The sequence below is a fragment of the Salvelinus fontinalis genome, chromosome 23 (assembly GCF_029448725.1).
Source record: "Salvelinus fontinalis isolate EN_2023a chromosome 23, ASM2944872v1, whole genome shotgun sequence".
Taxonomy (NCBI): Eukaryota; Metazoa; Chordata; class Actinopteri; order Salmoniformes; family Salmonidae; genus Salvelinus; species Salvelinus fontinalis.
The window spans coordinates 39,079,408-39,101,073 of NC_074687.1; the positions used below are offsets into that span (position 1 = coordinate 39,079,408).

The following is a 21,666-nucleotide window of genomic DNA, read 5'->3' on the forward strand; positions in this document are numbered from 1 at the left end:
TCACACTCAAACCCTCAGTGCAAATGTGACAGCTGGCTAATAGTCGTATATATCTTCAATGAACCATACGCCCCAGGTCAGGGGTAAATTGACCAATCACGCAGTGATCACCTCTCACTTTTCAGAAGTGTACAACCCGGACCATTTGTGAAACTAAATCCATATTACTCAATTCCAGTGGTGACACAGTGGTGCTTACTGCTTAGTGCTAACCAGTACATTTCCCCCAGTTTAACAAAACATTGCATTTGTATTTGTGGGGTTCAATGCTACTAATAACCTGACACCTTATTATTTCTCTGCTAAGAGGCTAGTCTTCATTCACTGAACTCTCCCTTCCTATACGCACTGCTGGACAAGGCTTAAATGGAAATAAGTCCACAGGTTCTTTAGCCAATTAGGTACTCAAGTCCAAATCAGCTTCTCTTCAGTGTTCCAGCAATTATTTGCTGAACACTAAATTCGATTTGGTATTCAGGAAACTCTTAATTGCACTTAGGCTAAGCTGATAGTCAGGGTTTGATCAGCACCATCAGATCACCTGTACTCGACACGCCACACCCCTAACCCAATGACCCCCCTGACTTCCAGTGACCCTGGATGACCTTGTGTCTCAGGAGCAGGAATACTCTCCAGTTTCCTGCACAAATAAGAGAACTGCAGTGATACATAAGCACTGGGGCATTGATGCCACACACTCCACCACTGACTGGCCTGCACAGACTGTCGTATCTGAGTGCTCATTAAGCCTGGACAGATAGAGAGAGCTTCAGGGAACCTGGCATGGTCTTCCTTCTCCAGTGTGGTCAAACAACACAGTGGAGATAGCAAATCCCCTCAGAGATAAACACCTTAAACCTCACTCAACATTAGATGTGAACGCACATCACCAGTTCTACCCGCCACAGACGTGCCCGTATGCACACATTCCATACACCATTATGAATACTCCAAGTATGTGAAGATGGATGGATGGACCATGCCCTGGACCCAGTTTCAGTTCGCCTCTGCTTTGGAGTGACTCCCCCTTATCTTCCCTGCAGCGCACCGGAGTATGTTTTGGCATGATACACCATGAAATGAAAAAGGGGCCCCTTTTTTGCTAGAGATGTGACCCTAAATTTCCATGTGTTGTATTTCCCTACCAGGATAATATCTCACCACAGAAGTTCCTTGATTGAAAGTGCATTTTTTACCTACACAGCAAATTTGCACACAATACCCCATAATGACAAAACAAAACAGGTTTAAGAAATTTTTGCAAATGTATAAAAATGAAATATCACATTTACAGAAGCATTCAGACCCTTTACTCAGTACTTTGTTGAAGCACCATTGGCAGCAATTACAGCCACAAGTCTTCTTGGGTATGACGCTACAACCTTCACACACCTGTATTTGAGGTTTTCCTCTCATTCCTCTCATTCTTCTCTGCAGATCCTCTCAAGCTCTGTCAGGTTGGATAGGCAGCGTCGCTGCACAGCTATTTTCAGGTATCTCCAGAGATGTTCAATCAAGTCTGGGCTCTGGCTGGACAACTCAAGGACATTCAGAGACTTGATATTTATTGATATGTATTAAACAATTCAAAAGGGGTAGGCAAGAGAATGGTCGTGGACAGGCAAAAGGTCAAAACCAGTTCAGAGTCCAGGGGGTACAGAGTGGCAGTCAGGCTCGAGGTCAGGGCAGGCAGATCGGTCAGGCAGGCGGGTACGGAGTCCAGAAAACAGGCAAGGGTCAAAAACCAGGAGGACTCGCAAAAGAGAATATAAACAGGAATACGGGAAAAACGCTGGTTGACTTGAAAAACATACAAGACGAACTGGCACAGAGAGACAGGAAACACAGGGATATATACACCAGGGAAATAAGCGACACCTGGAGGGGGTGGAGACAATCACAAGACAGATGAAACAGATCTGGGTGTGACAGTGTTATATAATTCCTATTGGAATCCAGACAGATTTAGGATAGTCAAGAATTATAATTTTGAATCAACCGCAATCTGCAGTTAGAATGACTGCCAATTTAGGGACGATTAATAAATGAGACTACCTAAACCATAACAACAAGTGGTGAAATAAATGCAACCACTTACAGATTGTAATAGTTGAGAAAAATGTATGTTATTTATCTTGGTGTTGTATAAGATCAGTTAATCAATGTGCATGCAGAAACATAGATATTAAAACAAACTATTCTAAAAAGCAACATGCAACAAAGAATGCTGGACTTTGAAGATGTAGATTTAAGTTTCGAATTAATAGGCAAATGAAAATGTGTGATGATAGGCAGACTGATTTACAGGATTGCACAGGTGTTGAAATATTACATGAATGGTTTGGTGTTTCTTCTTGTCTTCTTCTTCTTTGATCTAAACTGAATGTAAGGATTGGGTTAGAACATTTGTTATATTGTGGCTACTCTCCTAGTGGATGTTGAATCGGAACAAATTATTTTGATAGAGATTTTAGACTAATTTGACAAGGTTATAATAATACATAAAAATGTAAAGGATTTAAAATTGCTCCGATGCACATCGGTAATCGTTTAGGCCTATGGTCGGCAGGGTCGGTTGAATCAGCCTGCTCTCGGATGGTAAATTAACACAAACTAACGGTATGCTAAATTAAATTGGTAAAGCCAAAAGTAACTGGTTTAAGAAAGTACATATTAAACCAATTATTTCCCATGGGGTGGGAAATTTTTATCTTATTTGTTTTGTCTAAGCTATATATTTCTCTCTCCACACATTTTAAAAGGTTTTGTAAAACAACCAAAGTGTTGGAACAGCAACCCTGGTGCAAAAAGGGATCTCCTGGAAAAGCCTAATATTTTAAATACAGTACCAGTCAAAAGTTTGGACACACCTACTCATTCCAGGGTTTTTCTTTATTTGTACTATTTTCTACAATGTAGAATAATAGTGAAGACATCAAAACGATGAAATAACACATATGGAATCATGTAGTAACCAAAAAAGTGTTAAACAATATATTTGAGACTTCAAATAGCCACCTTTTGCCTTGATGACAGCTTTACACATCCTTGGCATTCTCTCAACCAGCTTCATGAGGTAGTCACCTGGAATGCATTTCAATTAACAAGTGTGCCTTGTTAACTTTTAACTTGTGGAATTTCTTTCCGTCTTAAGGCGTTTGAGCCAATCATTTGTGTTGTGACAAGGTAGGGGCGGTATACAGAAGATAGCCCTATTTGGTAAAAGACTAAGTCCATATTATGGCAAGAACAGCTCAAATAAGCAAAGAGAAACGACAGTCCATCATTACCTTTAAGACATGAAGGTCAGTCAATGCGGAAAATTTCATTAGAGTTAACTGTACCTCAGATTGCAGCCCAAATAAATGCTTCACAGAGTTCAAGTAACGGATACACCTCAACATCACCTGTTCAGAGGAGACAGCGTAAATCAGGCCTTCATGTTCGAATTGCTGCAAAGAAATCACTATTAAAAGGACACCAATAAGAATAAGAGACTTGCTTGGGCCAAGAAACACGAGCAATGGACATTAGACCGGTGGAAATCTGTCCTTTGGTCTGATGAGTCCATATTTGAGATTTCTAACTGCCGTGTCTTTGTGAGACGCAGAGTAGGTGAATGGATGATCTCCACATGTGTGGTTCCCACCGTGAAGCATGGAGGAAGAGTTGTGATGGTGTGGGGGTGCTTTGCTGGTGACAAAGTCTGTGATTTATTTAGAATTCAAGGCACACTTAATCAGCATGGCTACCACAGCTTTATGCAGTGATATGCCACCTCCAGGCTGTGTAATGGCTATTTGACCAAAGACGGTGCTGCATCCGATGACCTGGCCTCCACAATCACCCAACTTCAACACAATTGAGATGGTTAAGGATGAGTTGGATCGCAGAGTAAGGGAAAATCAGCCAACAAGTGCTCAGTGTATGTGGGAACTCCTTCAAGACTGTTGGAAAAGCATTCCTCATGAAGCTGGTTGAGAGAATAACAAGAGTCAAGGCAAAGGGTGGCTACATGATTCCATATATGGTATTTCAGAATTTTGATGTCTTTACTATTATTGTACAATGTAGAAAATAGTGAAAATAAAGAAAAACCCTTGAATGAGTAGGTGTGTCCAAACTTTTGACTGGTACTGTATATGAAACCTTTTTTGATCTACTCAGCATGTAGCATGTTTTAACCACTCCAATCAGGTAAACTATCAGGTACTCAGCAAGAAGGTTTGATTTCACTATTACTGAAACCTTACCCAGCTGGTAAGTACAAAGATCCAGTCTATCTAAAAAACTGGAGGCCTCATTGTAGTGACGCAAAAATCCTAGCAAAATGCGTAGCACATAGAATTAATTAAAAATGTTTTGTCAGATATTATACATCCTGATCAGACAGTTTTTGTTTTACATGGACGATACTTTGGAGATAATATAAGACAAGTATTTGAAACAATAGAACATTAGGAACATTAGGAAACAAGGTGTGGTATTCATAGCAGATTTTGATTTTTTTTGGATAAAGTATGACAAGAATGTATATATAAATTCCTGGACTATTTTAATTTAGGAGAATCTCTTATACAATGGGATAAGGTTATGTATAGTAACCCTAGGTGTAAAATAGTAAATAATGGCTACTTAGAAAGTATTAAACTGTCAAGAGAGGAAACAAGGTTTTCCACTGTCAGCATATCTATTTATTATGGCCATCGAAATGTTAGCTATTAAAATCAGATCCAACAATAATATAGAGGGGCTAGAAATCAATTTCCTCTTAAATCCGCAATCTGGATCCCTGCACAACCTAAGAGAGGATCTAGATACGTTTTCTAACCTCTCTGGATTACACAGAGAAACATAAAGCACAGGCACACAGGCAAAGTTTATGTTAAGTGGCAGACCACAGCACAAAGAGACCCAAGTATGACTGTGTATCAGTACTTTTGTGTTCATTTAATGCAACATCCATTGGGTATAATGATCACATGAAACACTGAGCTGCGATATACGGAAAGAAGCAAATCAATTTACCTGGGCTACTCTCCGCTCACAGCCGCCTGCTGTCAAATCAAATGTGATTATTGAAATGTAAGGTACAATCTGCGGAGTCTCTCTGAGTATGATTAGATTCAAGACATATTTCTGAAGTTTCAAGATCAAATGTTGCTGCCTGTGAGTAATATCCGCAACATATACTGTATAATGTGCTATTCAACACCGAGTAAAGCGGCTGAAAATATTATTCTTTGCGAAAAGCATTTAATCTATCCTACAGTTGGCATAACATGTGAGTCTTATGCGCCATACAGAACAATCAAACCATCCACTTCCATACCCATTTGGAGTACCCACCCAGCCTCAGCAGGACCCAGACAGGGAACAGCCATTGACATAGTCACATGGAGCTTCTATGAAGAACACCAAACCCCGAGGAGGAAATCTGACTTTCATCTGAACAGAACAAAAAAAGAGGATCTGCAAAAACAAATTATTGCTGCTATATGTCTTTCTTCCAATTGAAACCCAGCGTGCATACATCGAATAAAAGCCTATTGGCTGAATTGAATTGCTCTGACTAATGACACCTCAGGCAGACACCAGAGGGATAAATATTCCCTTTGTTTCCAATAGATTCACACCCTGCTCGTTCTCCTATTGCCTGTTTCTACAGGGGCCTTCTTCCACTTCCATTAGCACCATACCATGTCATAGTTAAGAGAAGAAAATACAATTTTTGCCTTGATGAAAACTCATTTGATCTCCCAAAAGAAGTTATTTTCTGCTACTGCCATGATTGCCCTGTCTCTTCGCCCCAATCTTCATCACTTTTCACCACTGCAGGACTGCCTTGCTTTCTGCCTTGCTTTCTGCCTGCAGGACTGCCTTGAGTCTCTCCCTCACCCTCCATCTCTTTCTCTCTTTCTCTCTCTCTGACTCTCTCTCCCTCTGATCCTTTCATCTACCCCTGTCCAATATTGCCCTGGTCCAGGCATCAACACCTTCCACAAGACGCTCTTTCATTTTGGCCTAAAATGGGGGCTAATGGAGCTGGAAGATCCAGTGCACTTATCTCCGTCTCCGTCTTTGGAAATGCCTCGACTATCTATTGTTAAGTGGCTGTGCCTGTGCTGTGTTTCGTTATCACCACTAATTGATGAAATTACTGGCCTACCTTGAGAGAATAGCTAAAATAGGAAAGTGTTATGGTGAGGGATAAACATTACACCACAGGGGCAGATAAACAATGTACACAAGCTGTTTACACATGCACACATGGCTTTCTGATCTTTGGGTGAGTAGCTGTGCTCTCGTGTGGTGAACACTGTGCAGTGATTGCATTCCACATGTTTTAGATTTGAAAATTCCAGCCTCACATGTGCCTTAAGATATTCTGTGGCCAGACCTGAAACGACACACCATTATTCTCCACTGCATTCTTCCGACTACAAGTCTACAGTCTACCAAAACAAATCAATAGCAACTCCAGGTCCCAGCTAATACCAATCACGTTTTCTCATTAAACTAGTCTAACTGGAGAGCCGTTTACTCTTGCAGCTTGACAGGACTGATAGAGGTCTTTGTCTGAGTGTGGTCTAGCCAGCCACCCATCAATGAACACAAAGCAAAAGGTGCTGACGAGTTGAGCTTTTCTCCTCTTCTGTGTGAAATTGTCTCCGTAAGGCAGAGATATTGCAACACATGTTCCGTGGACATAAATCATTCTGTTTCCTAATAATGTAAAAAGCTCAAGTAAAATTGGACAAATGTTATACATTCCATTTAAATTCTACACAATTGCAATGCCACTATGGGGCTTTAAATAAACAACTGGGGGATGGCTTTTACTAGACACCTCACAAAACATGTCAAGACACAGCCGCAGTTGACAAGTGGGAAATAAATGATTGACGAACACTGGAGAGGAGTGACCATGTGGTTCAGGGACATCTTTTCTTCAGGAACACCCCTGCTGGTCCTCAGAGCAGCAATGAGTCTCTCCCTCACGCCTGTATTTAGGGCTCCCGAGTAGCGCAGCGGTCCAAGGCATCTCAGTGAAAGAGGCGTCACTACAGTCCATGGTTTGATTCCAGGCTGTATCACAACCGGCCGTGATTGGGAGCCCCGTAGGGCGGCGCACAATTGGCCCAGCGTCGTCCGGGTTTGGCCGGGGTAGGCCGTCATTGTAAATTAGAATTTGTTCTTAACTGACTGCCTAGTTAAATAAAGGTTACATTTAAAAATATATATATATACATATAGAAATATAAGTTTCGAGCAACGCTGACTGTGACATATACATTCTCTATAGGTAACCACTTGAACAACTGATGTTGGCCTTAAAGCACATCATATGTTACCCAACCAAAACCCCTTTCATACCCTCTGAGCCATGCCCAGTGGATTTTCTGCAAAGTCAGTCACAAGTCTCTGTATCGGCAACTCGCTGTAGCTGACTGCTACAGTGTCACCTTCAGAGGCCATTCATCTGTGCCTGCTGTAGTGGTGATAAAGGTGGGCTCAGTGTAATCTGAAGGTGCTCTGTGTGATCACTATCATATATCAACTGACGGAGATTGGCAGTGTTTTAGACCTCATCTCAGAGTAAAGAAAATGGCCCAATAACAATAGCTTGGTTGAAGTAGTGTGTTGATGGTCTGACGGTCTACAAAGGGAACAAAGAAGTTTACCAATAGGAATAGAGAGCAAACAATGAGTGAACCTGTGATTATAGAGTGCTCTTTAATGCTATTTGACAACGTGATTACATTCTCAGAGTGTCTCCATTTTCAGATGACCAATTTCGATTTTGGAAAATTGTTCATTTTGTATTCTATGGAAGCGGTGTGTAAACAGTGCCTGATAAACTGAAAGGGTTTGTAGCACCCTCAAGCCTGCTGTTTGCACCCAAGTAGAGGTTAGGTGTCTGTTTTCAAATGTTTCAAACAAAGCCAACTATCTCAAGCCTGCGTCATACAAATGCTGATAGTTGGTAGAGAAATGTGGCAAGCCAAACGTAAGTTTGTAGTCAAAACATACTTTAGCTTAGTACAAGGCAAGAAAAGGAGGGACACAGGAGACAGAGATTCCAAATGTCATAGAGAGAACCAGTCCTGATCCCCTGTTCCTCATTGTGATTGGAGACGTATCTCTTGTGTGTGTGTTTTGCCTCTCGTCTCATCTCTCCTGGGTCCTGGACCTGGACTTGGCAGCTGCTTACTGATCTGTTGTGAATCACTAGTTGTGTTACCCCAACACTTCCCAACTGCAACCCGCTTCAACCACAATTTGCTTTCTACAAAGACATACAATCAGAAACTGTGTTCAAACGGTTCAACGTCAAACTGGGTTCAACTGCCTAACTTCACAAAGACCACTAATCCCTTGTTGGGAACAGCGAGCAGGGAACCTATCTCATCTCAGCTGCCTAAGTAGGGCTCACAGAGCATCCAGAACAACAACAAATACAGCTTATGAATTTAAGTGATGCCGAACCTCACAAAGAAGAATTGAGAAGAGCAGCACAAAACGTCATGAGATGAGCAGAAGAAAAACTCGAGGATATAATCGGCTTCAGTATTGAGTCAAAATACTCAGGTTGATGTGATGATGTTTAATGAGTGAAGTTCATTGGTGCATGCTGAGGCAAGCTGTATAAAATATTTTGCTAAGGTCTGTGTAAGTCCTCCAAGTTTTTCCTCGGCTGGAACTATAGTGGCATGCAGTTTAAATTAAGGGACCAAACTCCACTGGGACCGCCCCCTCCTCTCAGATAGAGAGCTAATTTACTCTGTGACTTCACAAATTGCTCTTCTGCACTAGATGAGATTTTGCTTCTAAACTAATGGCAGCTTAATGATGTATGTTTCCTTTATAAACATACACATCAATTCAGCCCAATTGCATGTCAAACAATGATGTCGCTCTTGCTGCTGGGGATTCTTTGATCCACCTCTACGCAGACGACACCATTCTGTATACTTGTACCATTCTGTATAGCCCTTCTTTGGACACTGTGTTAACAAACCTCCAGACGAGCTTCAATGCCATACAGCTCTCCTTCCGTGGCCTCCAACTGCTCTTAAAAGCAAGTAAAACTAAATGCATGCTCTTCAACCGATCGCTGCATGCACCCGCCTGCCCGTCCAGCATCACTACTCTGGACGGTTCTGACTTAGAATATGTGTACAACTACAAATACCTAGGTGTCTGGTTAGACTGTAAACTCTCCTTCCAGACTCACATTAAGTGTCTCCAATCCAAAATTAAATCTAGAATCGGCTTCCTATTTCGCAACAAAGCATCCTTCACTCATGTTGCCAAACATACCCTCGTAAAACTGGCCATCCTACCGATCCTCGATTTTGGTGATGTCATTTACAAAATAGCCCCCAACACTCTGCTCAACAAATTGGATGCAGTCTATCACAGTGCCATCCGTTTTGTCACCAAAGCCCCATATACTACCCACCACTGCGACCTGTATGCTCTCGTTGGCTGGCCCTCGCTTCATACTCGTCGCCAAACCCACTGGCTCCAGGTCATCTACAAGTCTACAAGGTAAAGCCCCACCTTATCTCATCTCACTGGTCACCATAGCAGCACCCACCCATAGCACGTGCTCTAGCAGGTATATTTCACTGGTCACCCCCAAAGCCAATTCCTCTTTTGGCTGCCTTTCCTTCCAGTTCTCTGCTGCAAATGACTGGAACGAACTGCAAAAATCACTGAAGCTGGAGACTCATATCTCCCTCACTAACTTTAAGCACCAGTTGTCAGAGCAGCTCACAGATCACTGCACCTGTACATAGCCCATCTGTAAATAGCCCATCCAACTACCTCATCCCCATAATGTATTTATTTATTTATCTTGCTTTGTTGCCCCCCAGTATCTTTACTTGCACATTCATCTTCTGCACATCTATCACTTCAGTGTTTAATTGCTATATTGCTATAATTGCCACACACCTCCCACTGACGGAGCTTGACATGTTCCACTCTATCCCATCAAGGATACGTCTGTGAAGACTGGGACGAGCGAGGACACTCTGCTCATGGGAATGTGGTGCGTCAGAACGTGTGGGTTTCTCCAGTGATCTAGATTTGCTCTGAGAGAGCGGGGAACCACCAAGATAGGACGGCGATGATTCACAAGATCTAGCCGTATGCTGCGCAAACCACTGCTGTATCTGGCGCATGCGCAAAGGTTCCAGAGGGACCACAATGTGGGTCATTGACATAAGACCTCGAAGGGAGATGACGGAGTGTACTGACACTGTGCTCATTGGATGAGACTGGTTGAGGGCCAACAAGATAGCTGACTTCCAGGGATCCGAAATCCGTGAATCTCTGACAAGGCACGCCCTTTTCCCAGTTCACTGCAAAGCCCAGACGCATGAGAAGATTCACCAGTCTGGTCGTGTGTGCGATCGCCAGCTCTACTGGTGGGGAGAGAAACAGCAGGTTGTCCAAGTATGCCAGAACCTCAACTGCCTGGCGATCGCACATTAGGAAAAGGTGAGAGGAGCTAGAGCATACCCAAAAGGCACCCTCGTGTACTCGTAGGCCACTCTTTGGAAAGCAAAGCGCAGAAACCTCCTGTGATGCTAAAGCAACGGCAGGTCGATGGTCATGAGCATGCGGAAAGGTCGTTTGGCTCTGGACTTGTTTAAAGCCCGCAAATCCAGAATCGTCCTTCTTCTTTTGCACAAGAAAATAGGACGAGTAGAGCCCGTTGTATCCTTGTTCAGATCTTTAACCTTCTCTGGTGACGCCATCACCATTTTCATGAGGTGGGTAACAAAATGAAATGGTGCAACCCCGCCTCAGCGTCCGGTCTAACCAGGTGGGCAGAGTACAGCTTCAACGTCACTCCCAATAACGGTCTGATAGCGAGGAACACAGTGTGTGTGGGCCCTATGCCTATTCTCGGAATGGTGGCAACGTGTAGTACAGGGGCCAAAGAACATATGGCAAGAGGGCGCTTGCGGGAAGGCCTTGTGTGGTAACGCAGATGCCGAGGGTGGTCGTGGTGAGTGAGGGGTGAACGCGCTCTACCCCTGCATCTGTGAGCATGAGAGGACCAGCTCCAGCACTTATACTAGAAGCAGAGTGAGGTATGGAAATGGGCGGTGGCTCTGCCACCACTTCCCTAACAGCCGGGGTGGTGGTTGCCGCCGGACTGGGAGTGGAGATCATCACACATTTCCATACCTCACTCTGCTTCTAGTATAAGTGCTGGAGCTGGTCCTCTCATGCTCACAGACGCAGGGGTAGAGCGCATTCGCCCCTCACTCACCACGACCACCCTCGGCATCTGCGTTACCACACAAGGCCTTCCCACAAGCGCCCTCTTGCCATATGTTCTTTGGCCCCTGTACTACACGTTGCCACCATCACATGTGTGATGTCGTGGTTGCCTGCCGGCGGGCCCGACGATGCTTTCACAACTGTCTCTTCTCTTCTCCTTGAAGCTCTCCATGGCCTCCACAACGGCGACTTCAAAAAGTCCATAATTTGAGATGGGAGCATTCAAAAGGGGTGTTCTGTCAACCTCTTTTATGACTGTCACAGAAAGTCAAAGGTGCCTCTGTGCAACTACAGAGGTGACCATAACTCCTCCCACACACACAGCCAGTGCCTGGGTAAGGTGGAGTACGGCGCCAGACAGATGTGACACCTCCTTGACTTTGGCCTCGGAAAAGGTCGTCTGACCTGTTGACATTCAGGACAGTGCCGTAGTGAGCAAGGCGACGTTGTTAGCTGCTGCCAGAGCTTGCGCGCAGAGGGCATAGCTCTTTTCTGCCAGTTCCACAGTGAAGCAGTCTTTGAAGGAGGGCAGAGCGGGCTTCTTCGCGTTCCATTGGCATTCCATTGGCATTTTTTGGAATTAAGTGGGAAGCCAGTGTCTTATCCAGCCTGGGGATACCCCGGGTTATGGGTTGTTGACATTAGTGGTTCATCCCAGGAGCCCCCTGCGTACTTATCTAGCGAGGGCATTACGGGAGCCATAGGTTTTGCCACTTTGCGTCACTGAGCTCAGGGCCCACCCACCATCATATCAATATCTCTAGCTAGGGGAAGGGGGAGGTGATCCCATGGTCCCCTCGATAAGCCCCAGGAAGTCGGAGTGTAGGGAAGATGGCTGACAGAGTGGACGATTGTTCCGAGGAGAGGTAGGAGAACTCTTCCCTCTCCCCGATGTCACTGTCACACTCACCTTCCCCAGGGGGAAGTGCTCAGCAGCACTGAACTCTTAAAAGAGCTTTTGGTGGTGGCTTCTTGCTCATGATTGACGCTGTGACCGGGTCAACGGTGGCAAGATCATCTTGAGACTTGTCTTATTGTGCAATTCTTCAGACCAATCTCCAGTCTCGCTGAAGAAAATGGGAGGCTGACTGTCAGGCTATTGGCTGCCAGGCAGCGGGGTAAACCACTAGGAGCGAAGCCCCCCTATGAGGCGGAGCTCCGCGATATAGGAAGTTAGTGGGTGTGCTGTTTGGTCGGAGCGATGTGGATGGGTAGCCAGGCAAAGGGTTAACAGCATGTCATTGAACTTTACTGTACCTTTATATACCTGTAAGCTGGAGGACTAGGTGCCAGGTAGCCTAGTGGTTAAGAGCATTAAGAGCATTGGGACAGTAACTGAAACGTCGCTAGTTTGAATCCCCGAGCAGACTAGGTGAGAAATCTGTCGATGTTCCCTTGAGCAAGGCACTTAACCCTAATTACTCCTGTGTGTCACTCTGGATAAGAGCGTCTGCTAAAAATTAGTACTGGTGCCCTTCAGGGATTTGGTCTCATGTCTATGTAGAAATCCCCAGCACAATATGGTCAATTGAACCAACGATACATACATCTCCATGTTGATGATATGGTACAGTGTGTTGTATAGTTGATATGAATCTTCCAGAGTCTTGATTTACATACAGACTAAAAATAAACAACATGTACAATACATTTCAATGTCAGTTGAGAACTCAGTAACATTACTGTGAATGTATACTACAAAAGATATAAAGATACAAAATCAGTAATCATCTGAAAATAAAAAATGCACATACAGTGCCTTCAGAAAGTATTCGGCCTGAATTCAAAATGGATTAAATATATATTTTTATCACCCATCTACACACAATACCCCATAATGAAAAAATGAAAACTTGTTTTTAGAACATTTTGCAAATGTATTGAAAATGAAATACAAAAATATATAATTTACGTAAGTATTCACAACTCTGAGTCAATACTTGTTAGAATCTCCTTTGGCAGTGATTACAGCTGTGAGTCGTTCTGGGTAAGTCTCTAAGAGCTTGCACACCTGAATTGTAGAATATTTGCCCATTTTTATTTTCAAAATTCGTCAAGCTCTGTCAAATTGTTTTTTGATGATTGCCAGAAAAGCTTTTTCAAATCTTGACATAGATTTTCAAGCAGATTTACGCAGCTGCAATATGTTTTCAAGCAGCTGCAATATGTTACTTTTTCGGTGACCAGAACGTATTCACATAGAAATGTTAGTTATAGATCTTTAATTCTCATTGAAAGCAAGTCTAAGAAAGGTTAGATCTGTTCTATGTGCATTATTTCTATGCTTCCCTTTTTTAAGTTTAGTTTTTGCATCTTTTACTTTCAGTTTCGTACCAGCTTCAAACAGCTGAAAATACAGTATTTTTGGTTATGGAATATATATTTCACAGTGGTTTATATGGTACAATGATTCTCTACACTATACTTTCTTGTCACATAAACTGAAATTTTGCAAACGTTTAGAATTTTAACAACCAGGAAATGGTGGAGAGATTTCTGCATAGTGCATCAAAACTGTAACTCGGCCATACTGGAAAATTCACTGTCTTTTGGTAAGCCTCCCAAGTGGCGCAGCGGTCTAGGGCACTGCATTGCAGTGATTGAGGTGTCACTACAGACCCGGGTTTGATCTTGGGCTGTGTCGCAGCAGACCCATGAGGCGGCACACAATTGACCCAGCGTCATCTGGGTTAGGGGAGGGTTTGGCCGGCCGGGATATACTTGTCCCAAGGTGTTGTGGCGGGCCGGGCACATGCATGCTGACACGGTTGCCAGTTGTAGTGTTTCCTCTGACACATTGGTTTGGCTGGGTCAAGCAAGCAGTGCGGCTTGGCAGGGTTGTGTTTCAGAGGACGCGTGGCTCTTGACCTTCGCCTTTCCCGAGTCCGTACGGGAGTTGCAATGAAGGGACAAGACCATAACTACCAATTGGATATCATGAAAACTATGTAAAAAAAACTCCAATGTAGATTTGCCCTTGTGTTTTACGTTGTCCTGCTGAAAGGTGAATTCATCTCCCTGTGTCTGGTAGAAAGCAGACTGAACCACGTTTGCTTATGCTTAGCTCCATTCTGTTTCATTTTTATCCCGAAAAACTGTTTTAAAGTCACCATTGGCCTCATGGTGAAATCCTTGAGCGGTTTCCCTCCTCTCCAGCAACTGAGTTAGGAAGGACGCTTGTATCTTTGTAGCGACTGGGTGTATTGATACACCATCCTAAGTGTAATTAATAACTTCAACTTGCTCAAAGGGATATTCAATGTCTGCTTTCTAATTTTTACCAATAGGTGCCCTTCTTTGCAAGGTATTGGAAAATCTCCCTGGTCTTTGTCGTTGAACCTGTGTTTGAAATTCACTGCGTGACTGAGAGACCTTACAGATAGTTGTATGTCTGGGGTACAGAGATTAGGTAGTCCATACAACTTATTATGTGACTTGTTAAGCACATTTTTATTCCTGAACTTCTTTAGGCTTGCCATAATTTGGTAATTTCGAAAAACATAATTCCACTTTGACATTATGGGGTATTGTGTGTAGGCCAATGACAAATAAAATCTCAATTGAATCCACAACAAAATGTGGACAAAGTCAAGGTGTGTGAATACTTTCTGAAGGTACTGCATGGTTCTTCGGTTGAATGGTTCAATTATTCTGGAGAAAAGGGTTCAAGAAAATGTTGAATAGCCTCGATACCAGTCTGACTATGAGCCATAACTTATGTGATTAATACATGGAACTAAACGAGATCACTCGATGTGGGTACAGTTGGACTTTGAAAACGCCAACCCAGTCCCCTGTGGTGATAGGTTTGTCCTGTGCACAGTTATGCAATGGAAGATCACCATGAACTGTGTTGTTTTGTTCATTCAGAGGCGTTGTTTCCATACGGCTGCCTCAAACATCATTTTGTACTAATGATTAAGCAAAACATAAACCAGGATAAGCGGAAGAATGCTATCAATAGAGATACTTGTGTTCTTTCAATCCCACATTGACCTCCTGTGAAGTGAAGATGGTAAACCATTACCATCAGTGTACTGGCATAACACTAGACGATTATTTAAAAACCAAGTTAATGTTGTAGAGAATGAACATTTATTTTGTATTTCTTTACAGGGGAACTAAACAAATTGACAGTATAATATTATAAATGGATTTTTCAGTGAGCATATTTCTTCTCTTGAGATGCCTGGACTTAGTAAGGTTTGGGTGAATTGAATTTTGAGGCATTTGAATATGAGAGCACTGGGAGGAGATTTAAATTCAGCTTTCAGACACTGAGGGCCGGGAAGTTGCCTGTCTGACTGAGACAGATTGTCAGCGAGAGAAAGTTGAGTCTAGAGGATTACAACCTCCCTAGACTCTCTAGACAATTCTTAGTAAGTCTAAAGGCACAATGCATTGCTATATCAATAACATCCATACACAGCAGATTCTTAAAAGCAAGGCCAGTAGCATATTAAAATTAAAATAATCATTATCATCATCGCCTGGCCAAATAGTCATAGATTAAAGCGACATGATTGCATAATTAAATTATTGACCTTTAAATTAATTGATGAAATACTGTTATCATTCTATTCAAGTGTGGTAAAGAATTGTGAAGATAGTTGATAGCTGAGGTTGCTCTCGCCCAAGCTCCTATAATAGAAACAAAGGATGCACATAAGATAAGGCCTATTCAGCTGTTACTCAAAGAAAAATAGTAGTTCACTGATTGTTTTCCAATATCAGACCTTAAAACGGCATCAATTATTTTATATCGAATGACTGAATAAATGATCTACAATTCTCAAAAGTAATTTAAAAAGCTAGTGTCAAGCGTCTTAATTCAACACGTTGTAACGGTAGTCATCCGAAGAGGAGGAGTAGTGATTGAACCAAGGCGCAGCGTTGTGAAATGACATGATTTAATAAAGACACGACAAAAACAACAAAGACAGAAAACGAACTATACTTGAATTAACTAACAAAATAACAAAACGATGAAGACTGACCTGAACCATACGAACTTACATAAAACACGAAGAACGCACGAACAGGGAAAAATAGACTACACAAAAAGAACGATGTACAAAACAAACCGAACAGTCCCGTATGGTGCGACAAACACTGACACAGTAGACAACCACCCACAACGAACACTGTGAAACAACCTACCTAAATATGACTCTCAATTAAAGGAACGCCAAACACCTGCCTCTAATTGAGAGCCATACCAGGCAACCCTTAAACCAACATAGAAACAGACAAAATAGAATGCCCACCCAAACTCACGTCCTGACCAACTAACACATACAACAAACTAACAGAAATAGGTCAGGAACGTGACATAACCCCCCCCCTAAGGTGCGAACTCCGGGCGCACCAGCACAAAGTATAGGGGAGGGTCTGGGTGGGCATCTGACCACGGTGGTTGCTCAGGCTCAGGACGAGGTCCCCACCCCACCATAGTCAATCCCAGCTTGCATCTCCCCCTTAGAATGACCACCCTCTCTCTCCACCCACCTAATATAAGGGGCAACACCAAGACAAGGTAGCTCAGGACAGCGAGGTAGGTCGAGATAGAGAGGTAGCTCAGGATAGAGAGGTAGATCAGGATAGAGAGGTAGCTCAGGATAGAGGGGCAACTCCGGACTGAAAGGCAGCTCCGGACAGAGAGACAGCACTGGACTGAGGGGCAACTCCGGACTGAAAGGCAGCTCCGGACAGAGAGACAGCTCTGGACTGAGGGGCAGTTCCGGATTACTGGCAGCTCCGGACTGGCTGACGGCTCTGGACGCTCATGGCTGGTTGACGGCTCTGGACGCTCATGGCTGGCTGACGGCTCTGGACGCTCATGGCTGGCTGGCGGCTCTGGCAGATCCTGTCTGGTTGGCGGCTCTGGCAGATCCTGTCTGGTTGGCGGCTCTGGCAGATCCTGTCTGGTTGGCGGCTCTGGCAGATCCTGTCTGGTTGGCGGCTCTGGCAGATCCTGTCTGGTTGGCGGCTCTGGCAGATCCTGTCTGGTTGGCGGCTCTGGCAGATCCTGTCTGGTTGGCGGCTCTGGCAGATCCTAACTGACGAATGGCTCTAGCGGCTCCTGACTGACTAACGGCTCTGACGGCTCGGGACAGACGGGCGGCTCTAATGGCTCGGGACAGACGGATGGCTCAGACGGCGCTGGGGAGACGGATGGCTCAGACGGCGCTGGGGAGACGGATGGCTCAGACGGCGCTGGGGAGACGGATGGCTCAGACGGCGCTGGGGAGACGGATGGCTCAGACGGCGCTGGGGAGACGGATGGCTCAGACGGCGCTGAGGAGACGGATGGCTCAGATGGCGCTGAGGAGACGGATGGCTCAGATGGCGCTGAGGAGACGGATGGCTCAGACTGATCCTGTCTAGCGGAAGGCTTTGGCTGCTCCTGTCTGGTGGAAGGCTCTAGCGGCTCCTGTCTGGCGGAAGGCTCTAGCGGCTCCAGTCTGGCGGAAGGCTCTGTAGGCTCATGGCAGACGGGCGGCTTTGCAGGCTCATGGCAGACGGGCGGCTTTGAAGGCTCAATACAGACGAGCAGTTCATGCGGCGCTTGGCAGACGGACAGTTCAGGCGCCGTTGGGCAGACGGCAGACTCTGGCCGGCTGAGACGCACTGTAGGCCTGGTGCGTGGTGCCGGAACTGGAGGTACCGGACTGGAGACACGCACTTCAAGCCTAGTGCGGGGAGCAGGGACAGGGCACACTGGACTCTCAAAGCGTACTATTTGCCTGGTGCGTGGTACCGGCACTGGTGGCACCGGGATGAGTGCACGCACATCAGGACGAGTACGGGGAGAAGGAACAGTGTGTACAGGGCTCTGGAGACGCACAGGTGGCTTAGTGCGTGGTGCCGGAACTGGAGGCACTGGGCTGGAGACACGCACCATAGAGAGAGTGCGTGGAGGAGGAACAGGGCTCTGAAAACGCACTGGAAGCCTGGTGCGTGGTGTAGGCACTGGTGGTACTGGGCTGGGGCGGGGAGGTAGCGCCGGAAATACCGGACCGTGCAGGCGTATTGGCTCCCTTGAACACTGAGCCTGCCCAACCTTACCTGGCTGAATGCTCCCTGTCGCCCGACCAGTGCGGGGAGGTGGAATAACCCGCACCGGGCTATGTAGGCGAACCGGGGACACCATGCGTAAGGCTGGTGCCATGTAAGCCGGCCCAAGGAGACGTACTGGTGGCCAGATATGTAGAGCCGGCTTCATGGCACTTGGCTCAATGCTCAATCTAGCCCTACCAGTGCGGGGAGGTGGAATAACCCGCACCGGGCTATGCACACGTACAGGAGACACCGTGCGCTCTACTGCGTAACACGGCGTCTGCCCGTACTCCCGCTCTCCACGGTTAGCCTGGGAAGTGGGCGCAGGTCTCCTACCTGCCCTTGGCCCACTACCTCTTAGCCCCCTCCCAAGAAATTTTTGGGGTTTCTTCACGGGCTTCCGTGCTAACCGCGTACCTTCATAAATCCAGTTTTGAGCTTCATTCTCCGGTTTCCAGCCACGTCTCTTTGCTGCCTCCTCATACCACCGCTCCTGGGCTCGCGCTGCTTCCATCTCCTCATGAGCGCGGCGATATTCCCCAATGTGCGCCCAAGGACTTTTTCCATCCAGCTCGTCCTCCCAAGTCCAGTAGTCCTGTGTATTACCCTGCTCGAACATACGCTGCTTGGTTCTGGTAATTTGGTGAGTGGTTCTGTAACGGTAGTCCTCCTCCTCTTCTACCGAAGAGGAGGAGTAGTGATTGAACCAAGGCGCAGCGTTGGGAAATGACATGATTTAATAAAGACACGACAAAAACAACGAAGACAGAAAACAAACTATACTTGAATTAACTAACAAAATAACAAAACGATGAAGACTGACCTGAACCATACGAACTTACATAAAACACGAAGAACGCACGAACAGGGAAAAATAGACTACACAAAAAGAACGATGTACAAAACAAACCGAACAGTCCCGTATGGTGCGACAAACACTGACACAGGAGACAACCACCCACAACGAACACTGTGAAACAACCTACCTAAATATGACTCTCAATTAGAGGAACGCCAAACACCTGCCTCTAATTGAGAGCCATACCAGGCAACCCTTAAACCAACATAGAAACAGACAACATAGAATGCCCACCCAAACTCACGTCCTGACCAACTAACACATACAACAAACTAACAGAAATAGGTCAGGAACGTGACACACGTATGTTATTGTGAGAACCGTGTTGTATAAAACATAACATTTTCACACCTCTTCTTTTCCTGACACACATCCCTGAAGTTCGTCAAATTGTCATCAACACCTAGACAATCACACACCGACTGCAAAATGACATTTTTGGTAACTCTTTATTTGGATAGTCCACCTGTAGACGCTCTGCAGACTCATCTACAGACTATCAGCAACATTTCAACTGTCTACTAACCCTAAACCTAGCTCCAACCCTAACCTTAACCCATATCGTAACACTAAACTTAACCCTTACCCTAACCCCTACCCTTATTCTGACCCTAACCCTAACCGGAACCTTAGCAACAGATAGCTTGTTGATATTATGACCATCTGTAGAGCATCTACAGATGAACAATCTGGACTATCCAAATAAAATGTGTGCCAATTTCTTTTAGATCCCGATTTTTGCAGATTTTTGTCATTTTTCCCTTTGATAATTTCCATTTCAGCCCTATCTTTCCCACTGGGATCCTCTAGTGACACGCCACTTCTATTCTGGGCTTCATCCTTAATGATGTAGCTGCTCCGTTCAGACGTGTATACAAACAGACCGATTAGAAGCTCACCTTTAATATTCTACACAGGAATACCAACTGAATCGAGAAACCATTACTTTTTAGCAATGTTTTAGCAAGTTATATCGGCATATTTTGGTATATGACTAAGATCCTTGATAGAGTAAAAGGACTTTAATATTAAAAGGCAGGGGAGTTTTGTAAAGGGAAAAATGTAAGGATTCATATGTGGTAACTTTGGAGTCTGGTTCTTAAAAGCAGAAGAGTTGAAAAGTCACAAACTTCTCCAGTTGGATTCCTCAGCTTAATCCTAAACAGCCAGAGAGTGAGTGTCGGACAGAGATTCACATGAATACTTGTATGTGTGCAGTGCGCTGCAAAAAAAGCTAATCCCGTCTTTCACAGCCCATTATTCCACACACAGGGTTCTAGCAGTATGTCTAAAACGCCAACAGAAAGAATGGAGCCTCAACAACAACATCTGCGTTTCTCTCATCAACCCCCTAAAACAGGGCTATAACAATTGTTCACTTGCTGTGCTTTTCTTACGGAAAAGAATGCCTTTCTGTTGCATTGCTTTGTTTATTAATGTATTACAATGACAACACCTGAAGTCCTTTTGTCTTTTCATGGCTGCTTTTAGACTTCCCGTCATCTCAAGGTCATGGGTTCAGATGACTACATAAAAGGGAAAGATTTGTGAAATCACTAAAAACATGCCCTGGTCACAAGGGAAATCAAGTCATTCATCAAAAGCCCTCAGACCCACTCTTCTCCTATCAGGCAGCTGGGACAGGGAGAGGGGCAGACCAATATTCTGCAAGTGCTCCATTCCCATATCGTTTTCCTTCAAATTCAGCATTTCCTCCATTCCTAATGAACATTTGCATATTTATTACTGAATGGAGACAGAGCGAAATGAACATACATAATTCTGTGGAAAATGTGATTACTAAATAAACGGGTTGCAAGTTATTCTAATGTGCAGCGAATCACTCAAATCAAAGGAAAACAAAGCAAGGTAAATAACGATCAATGACTTAAGCCTCTCTACATAATATAACATTTTTATCAGAGAGGACACACATTTCAATGATTATGTTTTGCATATTGTGGCTTCCTATTACATATTAACGATACATCTAAACTTGGATGACAAATAGCGTCTGCTCCAAGCTATGTTAACCGACTTTGATTGCTGATGTAACCAACCAGCCACACGTTTCCACGGATGCATCTCCTATACAACGCTTACTGGAAACAAGATAAAGTTAATTTACATTTTAGCAGACGCTCTTATCCAGAGCAATTTACATGTTTGGGAATCGAACCTACAGCCCTGGCATTGCACGCACCAACTGAGCCACAATCAACACCGTATCTTTGTCTATTGCCTTTTGAATAGCAGTACACAAGCGCAGCGTTTCAGTCAGTTAGCAGCGCATCAGTATGCACTGAGAGGAACACCTGCTGCGGGGGTGTGTGTTTCCTTCAGAGAAGTAATGAGACCTGTGCAGGGATGATTCGCACAAAAGCAGGATGCAGCAGCTAGCTAGTTGCAGCCACACAAACAGCTGAGAGAGGGCCTGAGATGTT

At 44.6% G+C, this 21,666-nt stretch overlaps 1 protein-coding gene across 5 annotated transcripts in view; it reads right to left on the reverse strand.

Annotated features, from left to right (window-relative positions):
• The window catches only part of LOC129821300 (beta-1,3-galactosyltransferase 1-like), a 121,389-nt gene that overhangs the window by 84,336 nt on the left and 15,387 nt on the right, over window positions 1-21,666 (reverse strand). The window contains exon 1 of one of the 5 annotated variants that reach the window (XM_055878802.1): window positions 1,393-2,370. The exons of the other annotated variants lie outside the window; for them this stretch is intronic. The gene's annotated coding sequence lies outside the window, so the exon portion shown is untranslated. Of the gene's footprint in view, window positions 1-1,392; window positions 2,371-21,666 lie in introns of those variants that run through there. 5 annotated transcript variants of the gene reach the window in all.